The sequence below is a fragment of the Mustela erminea genome, chromosome 4, assembly GCF_009829155.1.
Source record: "Mustela erminea isolate mMusErm1 chromosome 4, mMusErm1.Pri, whole genome shotgun sequence".
Taxonomy (NCBI): domain Eukaryota; kingdom Metazoa; phylum Chordata; class Mammalia; order Carnivora; family Mustelidae; genus Mustela; species Mustela erminea.
The window spans coordinates 99,323,500-99,344,748 of record NC_045617.1 but is presented as its reverse complement, the minus strand read 5'-3'; the positions used below and the strand labels follow the sequence as shown (position 1 = coordinate 99,344,748).

General features: G+C 42.7%; 1 protein-coding gene across 4 annotated transcripts in view; it reads left to right on the top strand.

The window, feature by feature from the left end:
- The first annotated feature begins 4,165 nt into the window (after positions 1-4,165).
- Positions 4,166-21,249, top strand: part of ELOVL5 (ELOVL fatty acid elongase 5) — a 72,323-nt gene continuing 55,239 nt past the window's right edge. For 3 of the 4 annotated variants that reach the window (XR_004285067.1, XM_032340265.1, XM_032340267.1), the window contains exon 1: positions 4,179-4,256. The gene's annotated coding sequence lies outside the window, so the exon portion shown is untranslated. Of the gene's footprint in view, positions 4,257-21,249 lie in introns of all 4 variants that reach the window. The other variant, XM_032340266.1, reaches the window with a different exon arrangement.

The window sequence follows — 21,249 nt, the reverse complement described above, 5'->3', positions numbered from 1 at the left end:
GGCAAAAGCAGTAAAGGTCCAGGCTATTGGAAAATTCTGGGCATCAGCTTATTGTAACATAAACCAGTGTTCGTGGTAAAGTTGGTGAAACGTAATGAGATTCTGGATATATTTCGAAGATCAAGTAGACAGAATTTAGCTGATGCATGTCTGTATGACGTCAGAGGAAGACAGAAGCTAAACATAACTCTATGGTGTTTGGCTTGGGAAACTGAACAATTAGAGTTGCCATTTACAAAGCTGGGGAAATCCATAGATTTGAGGGAAAATCAAGAATTTCTTTCTTATTATTTCAGTTTGAGATGCCTTTTAGAGATCCAAGAGAAGTCATTAATAGGCAGTTACGTATAAAAGTCTAGACTTCAGGGGAAAATACACTTAGGAGAAATACATTTGGGAGTCAGTAGAGTATAGATAGAACCCAAAGTCATGAAAGACAGTGATAATAACGCCTAAGAAGTAAATGAATATACAGAGGATTGAGGACACAGGCTCCTTTTATTGTCCAGTCGCTCCTGGGTAGAGTACTAAAGAGTGTATAAAAGGAAATTGAGAAGAAAAACTAGAGAATCCAGAAATAGTTCAGATTGTTCATTCATTCCACAGATACTTATGAGCATCTGTTCTTTGCCAGAGGTTCTACCAGCCTTTGGGAAAACGTGGCAGACCAGGCATGGGCCATGCCTTCAAGTAGTTCACTTCCATCAGGGTGAACACTCAAGGACAGGAAGAGAGATAAACCCCAGTGCAGTGAAGAGGAGTTGCCTCAGAGTAACAATGGGTGTGGAGAAATGACTCCTTGTTCTGGGAGAAAAGGAAACTGCCTTTAATCTATCTGCCTCCTACAAAGATAAGCCAGGCCAATGGGAACCCCTGGCAACAAGATAACAGAAAATACAAATTAGGAGATAAGAAAAAAGTAAGATGGTAGAAAAGGGGAGAGGGGAGGGAGTAGGAACCAGTAGAGACTTAACAGTGATATCCTTAGCATAAGCTAGCTTATACTTGTCCTATATTTTAGTCAACTTTCAAATGTCCAGAGGCAAACATAGACTTATATTTAATCTCAAAAGACAGGTTTCATTATGTTATGCAAATACCTCCTGAGCACTTACAGTATTTCATCCTGAAATGAAACAAGTCTCTAATAAGAATTGCATTCTAATGAAACCTTCCATTGTATTTACATTGATTTTATTTTTAGGTAATCTCTACAACCAACGTGGGGCTCAAACTCACAGCTCTGAGATCGAGTTGCATGCTCTACTGACTAAGCCAGCTAGGCACCTCTCAATTGTATTTTTTTAATTCAACTACAGATGCTACAACAATGGAATATATTTCCCAAGATGTTAAATTCTTTCTCAAGAGCAATATTGGAGTAACATTCTAATATGCTTGGAAGTGTGTGGTTGGAGGAGATATCAGACCATTGATGAAAATTAAGAGCAGAAGGAAAAAATAAAGAAACCCAGGAGGAAGAAGATAAAAAGGAATAAAATTGTTAACTATTTAATGAAAACAATTCGACAATCCTTCTTAGGGATTATTGTATGGATGTTGTAAAGAAAAAGGCAAGAGTTACAGGGTTTTTTGTTTTTGTTTTTGTTTTTGTTTTTGTTTTTACTGCACTGTACCTGGGTTTACTCTTGATAGGTTGGTTATAAGGACTAGGATGACTCCAGCACAGTGTCTAGAACCTGGTTGGCCAAGAATCTGATTCTGACAGTAACTAAGATACTTTTCTTGAACCCTGGCATTGAATCCTAGGCATTCTTTTATTTTGGGAAAACAAAAACAAAAACAAAAACAAAAACAAAAAACACACGTTTAAGTTGGGGAGTCATTTCAGGTCTACTGCTTTCCTTAAAGCTTTATCCATGAATGTGATAGTGCTGCAATCTACCATAATTCATACTGTGGTCATGGTAGTTTACTCTGCTGCGTGTAAGATGAGCTTCAGGCGGGGGGAGAGGGGAATTCTCCCTAAATCATATATGTATTCAGAACCCCAAGTCTGGCTGGAGGAAGAAAGAGAACATGACTTTATTACTTTAGGTTTAAGAAGAATCAATAGACCTGGGACACTATCTGACAGAAGTTTGGAAATCTAGAACAGAACATGGAAGCACCAGAGGGGTGACGCTGAAGGTGAGGAGAAGAATTCATTCATTCACTCATTCAAAACGTATTTACTAGGCTCTTATTATATACCAGGGACTGTACTAAGATCTGTGGGCAAACAGTGAGCAAAATTCAACATGTTTCCCCTCCTGATGGAGTTTACAATCTAAAGCATTGATTTTTAAAGTGGGGGTACAAGCGTCCTATGGATTGAGCCAGATGGTACAGTCAGGAAACAGCCATGCATAAAATATTAGAACTTTGTAGTTACTTTTGCCTTAACCTAAGAAAAAATATTTAATGTATGATTTGACAGTTATATAAGTCCATAATTAAAAATAAACACAAATATTTTGGTAGTACAGGCTTAAAACATTTTACTGATAGGTGAGCACAATAAAAACAATTGAGTGTACTGTAAAACTTGATATTTTTGGAATACCAAGTTAAATTTGAAACTTTTAAAACCGGGAAAGACAGAACAGAATAGGGTAACAGAGAGCTGAACCAATGCCAGCCTTGGGTTGCTAGCAGAAGAGTGAAGAATCAATAAAATATCTTTACCAAACTCTTCTGTGTTTCTAGCACTTACTTTTCACATGGCCCTTATCAGAAATCTTATTTAATCTGTGTATCTCGGTTTCCATTGTAGCATTTACCACTGCATGGTGGTTGTTTCCTGACTGCATCACCTTAGGCAGAGGGGTTCTTTGAAGTGTTTTATTCCTAACAGCTAGCATGGTACTTGACAAACTGAAGCCATTTAATGTTTGTGGTGTTGAGTGACAATTGACTATTAAAAGTCTCAATTATTTGTGTATGTTTAAATTTTTTAAATATTTTATTTATTTATTTGACATCACACGTAGGCAGAGAGGCAGGTAGGGGGAGGGGCGGGAGCAGGCTCCCTTGCGGAGCCGAGAGCCCCATGCAGGGCTCGATTCCAGGTCTCTGGGATCATGACCTGAGCCAAAGACAGAGGCTTTAACCCACTGAGCCATCCAGGCACCCCTGTGTATGTTTAAATTGCCTTATTTGTATACAGTTTGTACACCTGTATTCTTACTGCAATGGCCCAGTGCCTGGAACACAGCTGGTACATGATAAACACTACACTGTAATTATGTAAAAGAATTTGCTTACATTAAATGGTTGACTATGCTGGCTCAATGGACATGGGTAGTAAGAGGGCGCAAGGAAAAAGGCTTAATTTCTGGAGCTTGATATGGGGCAAGGGTGGATTACTGGGATGAAAAAGGCCTGATGTTACCCAACACCTGTAAAAAAAAAACAGCAAGGATCTATTTGTGCCTGGAGCACAAAACACCCCGCCTTAACTGTTTACATTTGTCTATCTGAAAAGGCGTCACTTGCTTGGCCACCTTTCCTCCTTTTAAAAGCCTCTGGAATAATTTCTAGAGTAGAAAAGAAGTTGGCAGTGACTTCTGAGAAAGAGAGTCCCTAAGAAAAATCACAGTAAGGGAGCTCACTGTAAGATCAATTTTGAGTGCTTTTCGCTGTTGCCTTGTCTTGCTCAACTGCAGACCTTCGCTCTGGTGGTCTGCGTAGGTATTTAACCCTTTCAGCTAAAACCAAGGGGAACTGGATCCATTTCAGAATCATAAAGGCGAGTGGGCTTCCCGTCGTCCAAACGCGGCCATACAACCTTGCCCTGCCTGGCTTTCCGCGACGCAGGGTTCAGGGCATCAGGAACTTCACCGCCGCTATTGCGCAGGCTCTGCGTTCCACGCAGGCTTATTAGAAGGCGACGGGGGAAAATTGCCCGGACACACGTGAACCCGAAGGCACCAACCCGGGCCTCGGCTCCCCGCTGCCTCGGATTCTGGAATTTACAATCACGAAAGTTCTATTGTTTCGCTATTGGCTCCAGGGCCGCATGACATCATAGCGCTTGATTCAGCCTTCGGGCGCCGATTGGCTGGCCGCGCCATTGTGACGTCACGGTCAGCCCACGTTCTGATTGTAGATACCCGGCGCCTTCCTCTTCCCATCGCGGCGGTTCCGCGCTACCGGAGCCTCCCTCTCACAGCCTCCTCGGCTCCGCTGGCCCCGGGCGCCCCTGCCGCCGCCGCGCCGCTTCGCAAAGCTGCGTCTGCCCCTCGGACTACGAGGTAAGCCGTCAGCTCCCTGGAAACTTCGCCTGGGGCCGCCGCTCGGCCATGACACCGGCGCGGGCGCGCGGCCGGGACGCGAGGGCTGCGACCCCGCGGTTAGGACCGGACCCAGGGCAGTTACGGCCGCCGGCGCGTGTCCGCGTGGTGGAGAAGCGCGGCGGCTCCCGGGGCACGGAGCGCGGTGCGGGAGCGCGGTGCCGGCGCGAGGCTGGGCGCCTCGGGAGTTCCCCCGTGCTGCAGGCTCACCTGCTCGGCGAGGGGAAGCCGCCGGCGGGGACGTTTGCTCGCTGACAGGCGCCGCGGGGACCCACGCTGTGCCCACACCACGGGCGGGAAGAGGGCTCTCAGAGCTCGAGTCCGCCCGCCCTGTCGGGATGAACTCGCAGATGAGAGGACCAGGGAAGCGCCCGCCGGGAGAGAGAGTGCTCTCGTTGGGGCAGAACGGAACCTCGCTGAGTTCGGAGAACCTCTGTCGGCTCGCGGGTCCGCTCGGCACCGAGAGCCATGGCGCGCCCTCTCTCGCCCCGCGCGGAGCCCGCGGAGCCGGCAGTGAAGGGACCTCCCCCATCCCCGCCGGCCTTTCCTTTTTCCCCTTCCTCTCCCCGCCTCTGCCTCCCGGAGGGAAGCCCGCTAGCTCAGGGCCACTCGGGTTTTATTAAAACCAGAGAGCTGCAGCCGGCGGTACTCGGGGAGGGATGAGGCCGGCAGGGAAGCGGAGGGGGAGGGTGGGGGGGGCGGGGACTCGAGGGCGATCTGGGCGGCCCTTTGGGGAGTCCCGGCGCGGGAGCGTAGGACCGGGAAAGAGGAGCGCAGCGCAGCAGCGGCTCTGGGCTGGCGAAGCCCCAGGTCGTGGCTTTTGAGACTTGTAAGGGAAAGTGCTCTTTTACAGTTTCCACGCTTGCAAGACTCGCTCCTCTGTGCCGCGTCTGCCCGCCCGCCCGCGTCTGGGTGGTGGTGGGGCGGGGGGGGGGGGGTGGGAGTCGTGCCTGAAGCAAGAGTTGTTCTTTTGAACTGTCTCTTGCAACCGTTCCGTTCTCTTGCACTTTAAGGGTGGTTTCGCCTTCTCACGACTGTAGTTAAGCTCATCTCCCGGTTTCTTGATTGCAGATTTGGAGAATGCATTAGGCCAACTTTGGTGCTCCAGGAATACGACTCTTCCGTACGTGGGGCTCACATATGGAAGAAGCCGGTGCCTGACTTATTAGCTGGGCTGGGGAACCGAGAGGTGCCAGCGGTGGGAGTTGGAGGGGCGGAGGGCGGGTAGAATTGTGGCGACGGAGCAGCCTTAATTCTCCAATAACGGACCCGAGGCAGGAAGTGCTTTTTAGAGTTGTGCGGAAGAGCTAATGTTGCTTGTGAGATTTAGTAACGTGTTCTTCTAACTGCTTGGTAGATAACCTGTTGGTTTACACTTGTTTTACTTAAACATCTCAGTCAACAGCATTTGGTGCAGAATCTGCAGATACCGACATGGCGGGTTTTTGCATTCTATGACTGTGGATGTACGCTGTAACTTTGTATCTTCGGTTAGGACACGAGTGAATTCCTTTTGTAGTCAGCTTCAGATGCTGCCTGGGATTCTCCTGGAAAGCTCCGCGCTTGAAGGAGAAATGTAGCTCACGTCCCTTTTAGCTTCTTACCCCAGATTATAAATTCTCATTGCCGGGAGCTTTTCTTGTACTGTTTCTCTTTTTGCATTTTCTTTCCCATTTCTAACTGAAGACAAAAAGGAAAATGTCATTGATGGCTACAGATGGCTAATTTTACAGAATATGGAACTTCGCTGAAAAGTGAAAGTAGAAAGCATATTTTTTTTTAAAGATTTTATTTATTTATACAGAGAGAGATTATAAGTAGGCAGAGAGGCAGGCAGAGAGAGAGAGGAGGAAGCAGGCTCCCTGCTGAGCAGAGAGCCCGATGCGGGACTCGATCCCAAGACCCTGAGATCATGACCTGAGCTGAAGGCAGCGGCTTAACCCACTGAGCCACCCAGGCGCCCGAAAGCATGTTAAAATTTGTCAGATTTTTCAAGAAAAGTGTCTATGACTTCAAACACTATCCTCGTCCCCTTGACCCAATTTTCTTATGTATAAATGGGTGTTTTCTGTTGCAGAATTTTTATAGATTTCAGGAGCTACTAATGGAAGTCTGGCTTGGGGTCCACCAAATAGTGGTTTAATAAATGCTTCCTTATTTTTCTTCCTGGGAAAGTGAGATTTAGAGGATGTGGCCAAGAATAAACCTCAAGAATCTCAGTTTTAATCTTAAAACTTTAGGTTTTCACAGATACAAAATCCAGTATCCTTATGAAGTCACTTTTGAAGTGAGGTAAGTTATCTCATTGCCTGGAACTAGCAGAGCCTCGTTTTTTCCACCTGACCTCTTAGAGACCTTAACGTGTATGCAAGGATCTTTTTTTTTTTTTTTTTTATCTTTTCAATATTTTCAATATTATTCAATATTTTCAGTATTATGCTCTCAGCATAATATTGATTGCCATCCTGCTGCTAGAGGTGAGTCTCAATCCTTGGCTGTCTTATTTTCCAGATGAATTATATAATCAAGGCAAAACTGTTTACCTTCCTTTCAGGCAACTTTGATGTCCAAGGAGATAGTAGAGAGTGTGAGTGATAGTTTTATTTCTTTTTTTACTTGGCCACATCCTCTCCCCTAGGACATTTTGATGTTGAATTCCTCTTCTGTGCTGCTAACTCTTCTGTTACTGATGGGATGATCTTTCCAGTAGTTGTCCATAAATACGTCTTCTTTTTTGAGGGACATTCAGTTTCAGGAATCGATGGGAGCCCCTTCTGATTAATAGTTGTTTGCCCTATGTAGTTCTTACCTGTTTGGAAAGCGCTGTCCTTTACTTCTTCTTTGAAAGAATTGAGACCTAAGGCCTAGAGATGCCAAGCGACTTGTCCAAATTGACAAAGCCTTGTCTCCAGTATCATACCCACTTTTTCTGTTCTTGTACTGCTAGGATTTGTTCAGTCAGCTGTGTCTAATCTATGTAACTCTGTTACACTGTAACTTAAAAATCTAACCTAGTCAACCTAAGATTGAGTTTGTCATCTTTCAGATCTACCTAAAATCTCTTCCCTTCCTTTTTTTTCCCCTAGATGTCTTTTTAATTCATTGACTTGTCAGTTATATGTAGTTTGTGTGTGTTGGGAGAGGTTATATACAAAGCTGAATGACACAGTTCTAACTCCAAAGGTCTTCCTGAATTGATTTACATGTTAATTCTTTCATACCCATACAAAATCTATGCCTTGCACTAAAAAGGGGGCAAACACAGATTTCTGGAGGACTTGTGTAACTATTTCTGGGAAAGCTTTATGTGGCAGAGCTATTTATGTTAGACATATCAATGCTTACCACCATAAGATTGGTTAGGATGCTTTCAGTACATACAGGAAACAGAAGACCTGACTCAAATGGGCTTAAATGACCACCTGACCTGAAAAATTCTGGGGGCAAAAGTTCCTATCAGTGTCTCTGCAGCCCTTTCAGATGATGGTTATGTCCAGAGGCTGATTTTGCAAGATGACTGCCAGCAACTATCTGGAATTCATTAACATATTCTCATGTAGGAACATCATTTTCCATCACCTTCCAAAGAGGGTCCTTGGCTTTGAGGGAATTAACTTAAGCCTGGAAATCTGGTAACCTGGGGACCCACCCCAGAACTGAGGAAGTGGATTTAAATCTCACCTCACCTGCTGAGCTGCCACTGTACCTTCAGTGAGGACCAGTGTGGACACAGGGAAGTCAGCCACATTGTGAACTGGAAGGGACTCCAAGGATGTCAGTCCTAAAGAGATGATCGGATTAAAGTGGGTAGAATTGAGTCAGCATTTGAATGTAGCCTTAAATTTCATAAAGGAGTCTTACTGATTTGAAGAGATAGGACAGGCATTCCAGGACAGAAGGAGTTCGGAGAGCAAACATCTGTGGAATCGCTGGGCAAAAATCGAGTAACCCAGTTGGCTGAAGCTGATACTGCAGAAGTGAAAGAAAAGGTTACAAAGGCAAGTTGTTGATGATAATAATGGCTCTTTATTACTGAGCTCTTATTAGTGTCAAACCCTACAGTGAACGCATTATATGGATTTATTCCAGTTGCTCTTAATTGGTGCTGTGAACCTTCCCCGCTTTACAGATGAGGAGTTGGAGGCTTAGTGAAGTTTAGACCCTTGGCCAGGGTCACTAAACATTCCAGCCCAGGTCATCTTGAGCCCTTAGCCTGGCTGCTCTCCTGAGGTTACAGAGTAGCACTGAAGCTTTCGAACTAGGAGTACATTATGACTGCGGTGCTCCAGGAGTATGACTTATCAGAATGTGTAGGATGGATTGGCTTGGACAGAGGCTAGGACTTGGAGATGGGTTGGGAAGCTGTAAGGCGGCCAAGGGCAGTGAGAAAACCCCACGTGGAACCGCAGCCGTGAGCACAGGCTGGGGAGAGCTACTTAATTGTATGAGATTATTTCTAGGATAAGTACATGAGACCTGGAGACCAGTGGATTTGAGGGCCAACAAGATGAAGAACACTCATAAGACCGGTCGAAGAAACGTGGCGTTACAGAGGAAGAAAAAGGAAGTTTTGCAATCAAGTGGAATATCCAGATGGCCCAGATACATATCTGGACAAGCTGCTTCACACACACACACATCTCTGTTGGCCACTTTTTTTTGGTCACCCTTAACAGCTCGGTGTTTCCACATTTCATCCATTTTCAGTGTTGCTCATGTATCAGCATATCTTGGGAGAGACGCGACTTACAACCCCGTGGCCTCTTAAAATCACTGCCGGCACTTCACATTTTAATATTACTGAAATTAGAACGCTTCCCAACTTTTAATGAAGTATCATTGGTGAGAGTAGGAAAAGCCAGTGTTGGTAAACTCATGCAGCTGATTCTGGCAGAACCATGAGTAAGAACCAAGGCTGCTGGGCTCCATCCCTCAGCTGATTTACCTCAGCTAGTGTAATCCGAAAATCAGTGATGCCTCTTGACAGGATTAGTAAAGTGCATAGTTCTTTATTACAACTGAAATAATTTGAGAAGACGGGAAAGCATAGTTGTTTAAGTAGGGGGGCCTCACCTTTGTATAGAACCTGGCTTCCTATCCTAACTTGCCACCAACCAAGAGAAAACCAGCTCTGGGTATTGGTCTCTTTTTCTTTAAGAGATTAAGGTGACTTCCAAGAACTAAATTTTTTTTATTTTTACTTTTGCCAAGAGCAAATCCCTTGTCTCTGTTTGACTAGGGATAGAGCATGGAAGTTGAAATCATTTAGGTTCTAGAAAGGCAACTGCAAAATCAGTGATGGAAGTTACAGTTTTGTCTTTGAGGTTAAGCTAGACTGCTGGACATGTTCTGGCCGAGCAAAGTGAATTGTTTAGGAAAGTAACCTGACCTAATTTTGAGTATTGGTAATACAACAGCCCCCCCCCACCCCACTCACCCACACATATCCCCAATCCCCCTTTGAACCCATAAATGTTATCATTAACAAACTGTTTGGTTCTCAATGGGCTCCTGCTAGTATATTTTCTCAGTGGGAACTTTTTTTTTTGACTTGTGTATTTCCTTTTATATTTGTGTGGTCCCTGTATATAAAGTATTGGTACTTAGTGTTCAGAAAGACTAAATTCCCACCCTTCCTCCTCCCCAGCCCCATTCCATTTGTGTTTGAAGTACAGTGATGTGTAACCTCCTTTCTTAAATTAGACATTTGTACTTTTGTTTGATGTCTTTCCTGACAGAGATTTACGTTATCATTTCTTTTTAAAAAGTGTTTCTGTGCTGATACTGTCATGTTTTCTCTTGTTAGGAGAGTAACCATTTTCTTGAAACAGCTGCAGTTTCTAAGTATAATCCTACTACGTTAGGGCCCTCCTGCTAGCACATGCTGGTTACAGTTTTCCATCTCTAAGAAGTTCTACCTTTGCCCTTTCCTGTCCCCATTGTCAACAATTTCACCCTGTCAGAACAATCTTTATAAGCCCATACTAAAAAGACCTAATTAAAGTCATGCTGGAGAATTGGCCGTTCAAGTGTTTATTGTATCTGTTATACTGAACCACAGAGTACCTGTTCTCCTCTTGTCTTGGTATAATAGCAAATGCTACTACAGAGTAATTGTTACAAATTTCTCTTTCCCCAAAGAATAGTTCTCATGATACCAAATTCGATAATTATTCATTACCTCTCTGGGAATTTGGCAGTGTGGTGTATGTCTCCAGGGGGTAGTGTTCAGGATACTTCTGCTTCAGTTTTTGGCAGAGGAAGTAAATTAATATTTACTGAAGTTGTTACCTCCATCTGCCATATTTGTGAGCTGTTATGTACCTCTGTGAAAATTTGAGTTTTACTTCTTACAGAGCTTCTAAATATTTACTGTGGATCTGAGGTACATTTGTAAGAGCATCTAGTATGCCTTTTTTTAAGTAAGCAAAGTTGTGGGAAGTCCATTAAAGCTACTGCCTTTCAAGTTAGCAGCCACATGTCCAGATGGGGTTCCAGCTCTGCCACTTATGACTGGGTAGAACTGGGAGGTGGTAATATCTTTGCCTACTTTGGAAGGGTATTCAAACCATCAGTAGTAAACATGAAGGTTAAGTTGGGGGCTGAATTTGATAATCATGGTAAAAAGATCTCTCTCTTGTATAGGATGTCCATTGAAGCATTGTAATATAATAACAAAAGATTGCAAGATACAATAGGGTAAATGCTCTTCAGAAGAAGGAATTACAGATGAGCAGTAAGCAGTTGCTGCTTATAAAAAGAATGGGCCTTTTCTGTGGGTGCTGAATATAACTGTTCAACAGCACATACTAGGTGCTTTTCTGAAGTGTTCCACCTATATATTTTGGCCTCACAAAACCCCACAAGATAAGTACCCCAATTTTACAGATGCAGAAATTAAATCACAGAAAGGTGAAGTGACTCGTGTAAAGGCTCCACAGTCAGTAGCCGGCAGAGCCAGGTTTCAAACCCAGGCAGTCTGGCCCTAGACAGCTCTCAGCCACCCTGCTACTCTGTAAGCCTGGGACACTAGGTATAGCCATCTTTCCATCTGCAGCTCTAGATACAGAACTAGAGGAAACAAAGTTGTTTCTTATTCATCATTACATTCTGAGAGGTTGACGGTATAATGAATACAGAACTTTTGACAATAACTAAACACAGGTTTAGACAAAGAAAGCTAACAAAATAACATTTATGATCAGTCCTTGAAAGGGTAAACTTTTGTTTGTTCTTAAGTCCTTTTTTCACAATTCTGCACTTAAGCATTCTCTTTTTGGTGTAATCAGCAACACAGACACAGAAGAGTTTTAGAATCTTTGGTGTAAAAAAATCCGTGCCCAAAAGCTCAATTGCCAATAGGCTGGATTGGTGTGATGGCCATGGGCATCCAGCATCAGTTTCCTTACCTGGCCTCAGCTGTAGCTGGTTTGATTTACAAGGTGTATAAGACCTGAGAGGTGTGGGCTGGGAGGGAAGGGCACCCAGATCCTCTAGGGAGCCTCTGTCTCCAGCTTGTCTGATTTCCCTTGGACGGAGGTGTAAGTCATGTGGATTTTGAAAACATCTACTAGGTCATTCTGACACAGGCCCCGTAAAAGGCCACCTGTTCAGGCTCAAGATAGACACGTTTATCACCACCCTTAGTTCTCTTGGGGTTATTAGAGTCTCTTAGAACTTTCTGATTTTCTTTCTGGGCATGGCTTAGTAGATCTAACAACATGATGGTTATGTTCCTAAAATAATAAGAGAATCACAAAATTCAGAGTGACCTACATATTAACATGGACTGTGACCAGGTGGTAACTGCTGGCTTTGGACATACTCTGTAGAAGAGACGAATAAATGATTACCAGATTGTATTTGCTTTTAAAAATGCCACATTGTGGCAGACTTTTTTTTTTTTTTTTTTTTAATTTGAGAGAGAGAGTGAGTACAAACAGGGAGGGGCAGAAGAAGAAGGACAAACAGACTCTTCGTTGATCAGGGAACTCACACAGGGCTGGATCTCGGAATCCTGAGATCATGACCTGAGTCAAAGGCAGATGCTTAACCCACTGAGCCAGCCACCCAGGGGCCCCAAACTGCACGCGCCTGTGCGTGTGTGCGTGTGTGTTTTAAACATATTTGAACTCCACCTCTCCCTCTCCTCATTCACCTTCATAACCTAGTAACATTTATAAAATGTGGGTGTTTGGATTCATTTTAAACAAAGAAATGTGTTCTCATGTCATGTGCCTTATTTATGTTAGACAGGCTCAAATTTAAATCCTTCAAGACTTCTGGGGGTTGTATAACCTATCTTAATTTTGTTTTTCCACCCTCTTTTAATTTCAACCAAGGCTATGATGTTGCCTTTGTGTATTGGTATGAATTAGCTTGAAGAACATGATAATTTACTTTGAATATTCAAGTAATCACATCAGTTAAGAGACTGCAATCAGATAAGAATTATAAATAGCTGCCGTAGCAGAAAAGCTTAAAAGTCCCTTAAATGTTTGTCTCCCAGCTTTTATTTATTTATTTGACAGGCAGAGATAACAAGTAGGCAGAGAGAAAGAGAGAAAGGGTGCTCCCTGCTGCACAGAGCCCAATGCGGGGCTTGATCCCAGGACCCTGGGATCATGACCTGAGCCAAAGGCAGAGGCTTTAACCCACTGAGCCACCCAGGCACCCCTCCCAGCTATTTTCAATTGGCAGTCTGACTTAGATGTTTAGGAATATGAAGCATATCTTGAACTCTTTAAGCTTAGTCTTTAAGACAACCAGTAGAGGCATGCAAAAGATCTCGATGTCCATGATGGGCTTTGGCCATTGATTTTTTTGAAGCATGCTTATAGAGGAGACAGTGGTTGCCCTGTGAAACAGATGAGAGTTTCTCCAAAGAGCCTCTTAAACACAGTATCTCAGGACTTCTATGTCCCCAGGAGAATGCTATAAATACTATGCTTGCTTCCTCTTCAGAGCAGCTCTCTTTTTTGTTTACTTGGCAAGGACTGGTAGGTTTGGAATAGGCTCAGTGACCCCAGAGGAAGATGGCTATGAATGTAATACACAGAGAGGTGCTTTTCACTGAGCCTTGGTACAGAGCTTCATGATTGAGTTTATCATCATTTTGAGAAATGGGACTGGCATATGTTAAAGGACTTCCCAAAATAGAAGATTTAGGTGAGTAATTGCAAAGTATTGTTGGAAGACCAATCTCAGTGGGTGATGTACGTGGCCATAGGTTTGACTGTCCACCTAGTTTCCATCTCATTTATTTCTAATCCACCTCTTCTGAGCTCCAGATTCAACTTCTCAGCGAGGTTCACCTGGATGCCCTACAAACATGTCTGTCCTGTTGGCCAGCGTGGTCAGGGGCACCACCATCCGCCAGTTTGCCCAAGCTTCGAGCTGGCACTGGTGTTGGGGTCCTTCTCTCTCATCAGCCATGTCCTTCCTTCCCTCACTCTAGCTGTCAGTCCTTTCAGGTTCCTCTCTGTCCCTCTCTGCAACCTCCACCCCCCCCCTCAACATCCAACACTTGTAGCACTTCGGATCCTAACTGGACAACTACAGTTTCTCCATGTCTCTTTCCTGTCTTCCCTCTGGTCTGGTCCATATGCTGTTGTCACAGCAGTGTCCTGACACGTTAATAGGATCCTTTCACTCCATCCTAAAAGCTTCATTTTCTCTCTCTTCATTTCCTGCCACTTGATTACCTGCACCTCTCACCCTGAACACACCACAGACTTCATTTCTGTTCCTGTGCTTGTCTGTTCCCATCTCTGCTCTGCACAGGCTGTGTCTGAATGCTTCCTCCTCAGTTGCTCCCCAGCAAACGGATACAAGAGTAAAGCCAATTTAATAGCATAAAAAGCTCTGTTCTTCATGAGTGAAATCCTCACACCGTAGAGCCTGTGGTCTTTTTGACTGAATCAAATGTCCCCACCCCTGCCTATTTGTATAACCTTAGTTCTGATATCTAACCTTTGTGTGCCTCAGTTTCCTCATTCTTAATGTAAGGATGACTTTCCTTTTCTTTTTGCTCAGTGTCTGGCACATTTATCTCTGTGTCCTCAGGACATATATACCATCAGGCGTGTGTTAGCTGTCTGGCAATTATTTGCGTGAATGTGTCCTTAAAAGATGTAGCTTTCACATATCAGTTCAGTAATCTGTGCTAATGGCTGTGTGAAGATGGATGGTAGTTTGAGAATGCAAAATATTTCAGGAATGAGGAGCCCACCTAGCAGGGGACTGTGGAGAACTGGCTTCCCTGCCTGTAGGGTTACCATTTCCTACTCCAAGCTGAGGGAAAAGAGCAGCAATAGCCCTCGGGCCATACAAATTGCCGGACATCCGACTTAGCCAGGAGCAAAGGTGACGCGTCCTATTATTTTAAAGAACCTTGCTTATTTGCTTATTACCTTGTAAAGCATTCACGTAGGCTATGTCAGTGATAGACCACACCCATGGCACTATGCCCAGGGAACGAAGAGAGTCAACTCTGGTATCTCGACGTCCAGCTATTTCATGCTAAAATAGTGAAGGACGCTATGGAGAGGGCCTCTGGATAGAGCAAATTACATGAGACTGGGCAATGTCAGGTGTGTTTGGTGCTCCCGAGTTTTGCAGTTTTTGAGTCCAGTCCTAGGGTCCTAGAAAAAAGTAGTACAAGATAATGCTGCAGAAGTGTTTGGAAATCATGGAAGCCTTTAATGTAAAACTAAGTGGATTAGACTTAATTCTTTAAGCACTAGGGAGCCAATTAACACTTGGTATCAAAGGATTTAGTGTGATTTTCTTAACAGCAAATTCTGCATTTTTTTTTTTTAACTTTTGCCTGTCTGGATGCTTTGTATCAAGTGGTTGTGGTCAGCAGAATAGCAGCACCCCAAAGATGGCTGTGCCCTAATTCCCAGCACCTGTGTGAAGATGCCAGGTTACAGGGAAAGGGGAATTAATGGTTGCAGATGGGATTGAGGTTGTTGATCAACTAACTAAAATAGGAGATTATCAGATTATCTCAGATCATCCGGTGAGTTTGGTGGTAATCACAGGTATCCTCAATTATGGAAGAGGAAGGCAGAAGACTAGAACAGTGATGGCACAAGGAGACTTGGCCCAGCGTTGCTTGCTTTCAGGATTAATGAAGGGACCTTGAACCAAGAAATGCAAGCAGGAAGAGGATTCTCCTGTAAGAGCCTCCAGAAAGGAGCGTAGCCCTGCTGCCATCTTTTTTTTTTTTTTTTCCCTGCTGCCATCTTTGATTTTAGTCTGAGACTCATTGGAGACTTCTGATATCCTGAAATGGAAGAGGAGTTTGTGTTGTTTTAAGCTCTTTAGTTTGTGGCAGTTGTTACAGTAGCCATGGAAAACCGAAACAGTGGTCAGTATTTGTTTGCCTCGTGAAGGAGAGCTGGGCATTCATCAGTGTGACAGATCCATTTGTTGCAGAGATTGGCTAGGAGGAAGTTCTGCGTGGTAGAGGGGTAAGGACTGAAGGGGTGAAACTGGAGAGGGAGGGAGGGAGGAGAGAAAGGGAGGGGAAACTGAAATCGCAGAACTTCTACAGGACTGGAAGCCTGGGTGGCCAGGTGTTTAGGGTGGGCGAGGGATGGAGTATATTTTCTGGGCTGGGCTTCAGGAAAGTTACAGAGCCAGTAACAGAAATGTGGGAATCAGAAGGAAGAGAAGATTGTGAAGAGAAAAGTATGATGAATTCAGTTTCTGGCTTACTGCATTTGGGTTCAGGAACATCACATGTGTGTAGATGGAGAGAGAGCAAACTGGCCCCTGATGTCCAGGACTGGGATGTAGGATTGGGTATCACTGGTCATGATTTTAATCTATATTGTTTCTTTAAATTTCCCCAGGATGGAGACTCAGTGACCCTTTTAAAAAATCCAGTTATGTTATATTCCTTAAAGTTTAAGTTGTTTTTTTCTAGTGCTTTACAAAAATTATTTCTGCTGCCATTCAGATTCTGTATACCCTTAAATTTTTAAAATAAATACAATTAAGTTAATACTAAATAAATAATACATTTAAGTAAAATAAAATTAACAAACTTCTGTGACCTTCTCTTGCATATTTTTTTCTGTGCTGCAGGCCACCGTTCCAGAAGCCTCTCTGGTTCACATTGGTCTATGTCACCTTGCTAGTCACTCAGGGTCCTATTTCCCGGTCCTGAAACTGTCAGATCTCCCTTACTGAGTCAGGTAGGATAGAGCCCTAAACAAACCGTGGCTTGTGTGGAAAAAGAGACCTGAACGTTTCTTCCTGTGTCATTACAACAGCTGTTGTATCAATTTGTTGTTGAACTATGTACACCCCTATTTTAGACATGGTTACATCCTGAAAGTTCTTGGTTGCCCTTCTTTTATTCTTCATAATGAGCTTATTTATAGTGATTGAAATTACAGCCTATTTCTTGGGAAATGGGAGAGAAACCATTTCAGGGCAACGATGTAGAACTTTTTGAGATGATAGATGTTTTTTTTTTTTTCTGTGCACCACATTGTTTTCCCACCTGTCTGTTGATGCTGTTTTATCTGTTTGATCACCGTCCTTTACTTGGTGGCATTTGCACCATGTAATTGGAGCTTAAAAGAAGAATAGGAAGATGTTTTAGTGAAGGCTGTACTGAATATAATCTAAATTTTTTAAAGCCGGTGAAGATAGGAGGTATGACTAATAAAATAATGACTTCCATAAACCACCCATGAAATCACTTTGATTTCATTGAGCTACTTATATTTCATTCTTCAAAAAAGAAAATGTGGGGTGCCTCGGTGGCTCAGTTGGTTTGGGGTCTGCCTTCGGCTCAGATCATGATCCAAGGGTCTTGGGATTGAGTCCTGTGTTGGGCTCCCTGCTCAGCCCTCGCTCTGCTTCCCTTTCTGCCTCTGTTGCTCCCCCTCCTTGTGCTTACTCTGTCAAATAAATAGATAAAATCTTAAAAAAAAAAAAAAGTTTCAAAAAAGGAAACTAGACTGAAATAAGAAATCGCATTCATTCTGACTTGACCAACTTAACTTTCTGTTCTCCCTTCCCTTTGCCCTTTGATTAAGACTTATGTGTGCTAAAATGTAGGTTGCATTTACCTTAATCAGTATCCTTATAAGACAGAGCCTCCCGAAACACCGAGAAAGCAGAAACCAAGTGCAAAATGGTTTGAAGCCCCTTTAAAAAGAAAAGAAAGGAGAAAGTGTTGGTCCCATTCAGTGCCCATTAGCATGTCAACTTTTTCTTTGAATTGAATCGTTTCAGCTAGTGAAATAGTCTACTTGGCTTATAGGCATTTCTCTGTAACGTCTTCCAAACTAAGAAAGCAAATAAAGGAAAGATTATGTAGAGAGAAATCTACAAAAATACCTGCTCTGTAGCTCTGACCTAAAGGTGAGTGCCCTGAGTTTTGGGTGAAAAGTATGGAGTTTCTTCCTAATAGATGGGAGTAGGTAATATACCTTTGAGCAAGTAAGTGTTAAGCTTCGCACAAGCTTTATCCTCTCATTGGCTCTGTCTGTTCCAAATAAATACACTTCAAACAGTGAAAGGAGTCATGCTTGGAGAGGTGAAATGTCACTCTTAGATTCTTATTTTGGAGGAGGAAGGAGTGTGTGCAGTTTTCTCCCTCTTTTATTCATATGCATTCTCTGTCTCTCTCTGCTGACCTGCTTTAAACTTCCTTCAGCTGGGACTCTGCTTTCCTTCTGCTAGTTATATTTCTGTGCACTGTCAGGGCCATACCTGCACCTGACACCTCATTTAGAGGAAGAAAGGAGGTGAGCGCACAGGCCAGCCAGTGGTGCTGGGATTAGACAGAGGCCGTGCTCCAGCCTGGCAGGGGGGAGGGGGGAGGCTTTCTTTCTGAGGTGGCTACATTTTGAAGTTTTGAAAAACCTGCACAATGCTAGCTTGAACTGAATTGCAGAATGAGTCAAACAAGGACTTGGTGAAAATTGGACAACAGATGTGACAACAGACAAATGGGAAGTCTGGTTTTTTAAAAGGTGTTTTGTTGTGGCAAATTGAAGTCAGGAAAGTGAATTTTTGACTTTCATTCTAAGCTAGCATTTTCTCTTTCTATAAAAAGAATATATAAGTTACTTCAGCTTTTGTGTCATGGTTGATGAGTGGACATACTGTCTGCTCATACTGATGAGCAGAACTGCCTAAGGTGACTGGGCCACAGGAAACTTGCCGCTCTTGTTATTTATGACTTTAAATTTCAGTTTTGAGTGAGTAACAGTGTCCATGAGGAGTAGCCTCATTTGGAAAGGGGGGGAGTTAATATTCTTTGAAAAAAGAACCTTCTAGAGTTCTTATGCCCACATGGTAATGTTGAAAATCAGCTCATCCTGTCTGACCAGTGTTGAATTTCTCATCATACCATACAATATATAACTTGATGAGCTGGTGGGGAACCGTAAGAACTTAATTATCTCCTGGGGGACTTTATTTTATTTTTTAATTTAAATTTAGTTAACATATAGTGTATTATTGGTTTCAGAGATAGAGGTCAGGGATTAATCAGTTTTACTTAACACCGAGTGCTCATTTTATCATGTGCCCTCCTTAATGCCTGTCACCTGGTTCCCCAACCCTTCCCCACCCCTCCCCTTAGTTTGTTTACTATAGTTAAGAGTCTGTTATCTCATGGGGTACTTTAAAATATATTTATTTTGTTTCATTCATTATTGTTAGCTTGCTTTCAAAATGACTACATTTAAACGAGCTTCAAGTATTTGAGGGTGCAGTTTTTAACTACCACTAAAATATAAAGATAGATTTTTTTTTTGAAGTATATTTGGGGGGCGCATGGGTGGCTCAGTGGGTTAAGCCTCTGCCTTCAATTCAGGTCATGATCTCAGGGTCCTGGGTTCGAGCCCCACATCAGGCTCTCTGCTGAAGTATATTTGGGATAGTCACTGTTGAATTGGGAAGCTGAACTTATAATACCTTTTTAGCAATAAAACCTTGTAGAGAAGGAAAAAATTGTTTACATAATTGTTAATACATCTACTCTCAAATTTTTGGTCTTAGGACCTACACTTTTAAAAATTATTAAGAACTTCAGAGAGCTCTTGTTTATGTGGGTTACATCTTGAAATTTACTGTTAGAAATTATTTTTAATTAACAAATAGTAACACATCTAAATAATAATGAGTCCATTACATGATAATATAAGTAACCTATATTTTCCAAAACAAAAAAATTAGTGCATCATTAGGTAGGCTGGTTTGGATCACTTTATCAAATAAATATGTGGGGTACCCTACTTAGGATGATATTTAAAAGTAAATCCATGCCTTCTAACAATGCTGGTTTCTTGTGTGAATGATCCTGGAAGACTGTCAGCTGTCAGTTTTTTAAAATCCAAAGCAGAAAGGACTAAATTAAGAGATTGGTCTCAATAGCATAAATAGTTTTTTAGATGCTCATTTTATTTTTTTATTTATCCCATTCTGTTTGCTATTTATACATTAATATTTGGGCTTTTAAATTGACTGGTTTTTGGAATAGTTTTTAAAATAGCTAATTTATTTTTTGTTCATACCTATTTGATACTGTTTGCCTATCTGACTTTTTTTTAGCTGCTGATTTTGGACAGTGCTTTTGCTTTAATAAAAATTTGCTGCATCCTGTCCCACTTCTCCGTCTTGTTCCGTTTACTCCATTTAACTTTCATAATTTCATGTGTTCAAGAAAGGTCCCTCTGGCCTTTTCTGTGTAATGTCTGATCACGTAGAACTGTAGTTGGGTTTTAGTGAGCACTGCATGCACCTCTTCTTGATTTTACTCTAGGGGATTCTCTGAAAAATCTTCATACCGCTGGTTCTAGGATGTGTACATCAGGTACATACTGAACTGCACTATTTGTACATACCAAGATTTTTCCAGGAGATGTATTTTGCACTGTCCATTATAATAGTCATTGGTAGCCACAGTTACTCAGCACTTGAAATATCACTAGTGCAAACTGAGGAACTGAGTTTTTAGTTTAATTTTAATTAATTTATTTTTAAATAGCCACATGGGGGTCATGGCCCTCTTACTGGGCAGTGCAGCTCCAAGGGTTTCTGGCAGCTTCTTTTTAATGACTCATGCATGGCTCATTCTTGACCTCGGTTTTTTTGCAGGCTCATCCATTCGTTTTTAGAAGAGCTTTTTGGTGTATTTTGACAGTTTTAGAAGTGTTGTAGGAGTTAGGTTTCACTATCTGTAGATTGCCTTATCCCTAGGGAGGGAACTAGTGGGAATGTTGGATCTGAAGAAATGGAGAATGTTGATGTTGGCTGCTTTTTATGAGATTTTGAGATGCTTCTAGGTGAGGTTTAAAGGGAAAAACAAGGTGAAGGGAAGGATTTTTAGGTTGGGGAGCCTTGAACAGATTTGTCAGCAGAAAGAATCATCTTAGAGGCAGAGGAAATTGAAGGTAAAAGGAAATGGGAGTTTAAGAAATTCTTGAAAGAGGCAGGAGAGGATCCAGAGTGCAGGTAGGAAGGTGGAAAGCCACTCTTTATGAATTTGAAGGGAAAAGAATGATTTTTTTAAAAGTATATGAACTTTTCTTGATGTGAAAGTTACATAATATTACCCATTTTAAAGTGGACAACTCAGTGGTGTTTAGTTCAACCACAGTGTTGTGCTCCTGTTGCCTCTAATTCCAAAGCATTGTTACTGCACCCGAAGAAGATCCTGGGCCCGTTAGTGGTCACACTGTTCTCCCTGCCCCCACAGCCTCTAGGCAGCCACTAATCGTTCTATCTTGATGTATTCGCCTCTTCTGCATATTTCATGTAAGTAGAATTATACAACAAATGTAACCTTTTGTATCTGGCCTCTATCGTCTAACATAAGGTTTTCAGGGTTCATCCAGGTGGTAGCAGGTAAAAAATGACAATTCATCTTGACATCCTGAATCTCAGCTAAATCAACAGTTCCTCCAGTTGGAGTTCCATA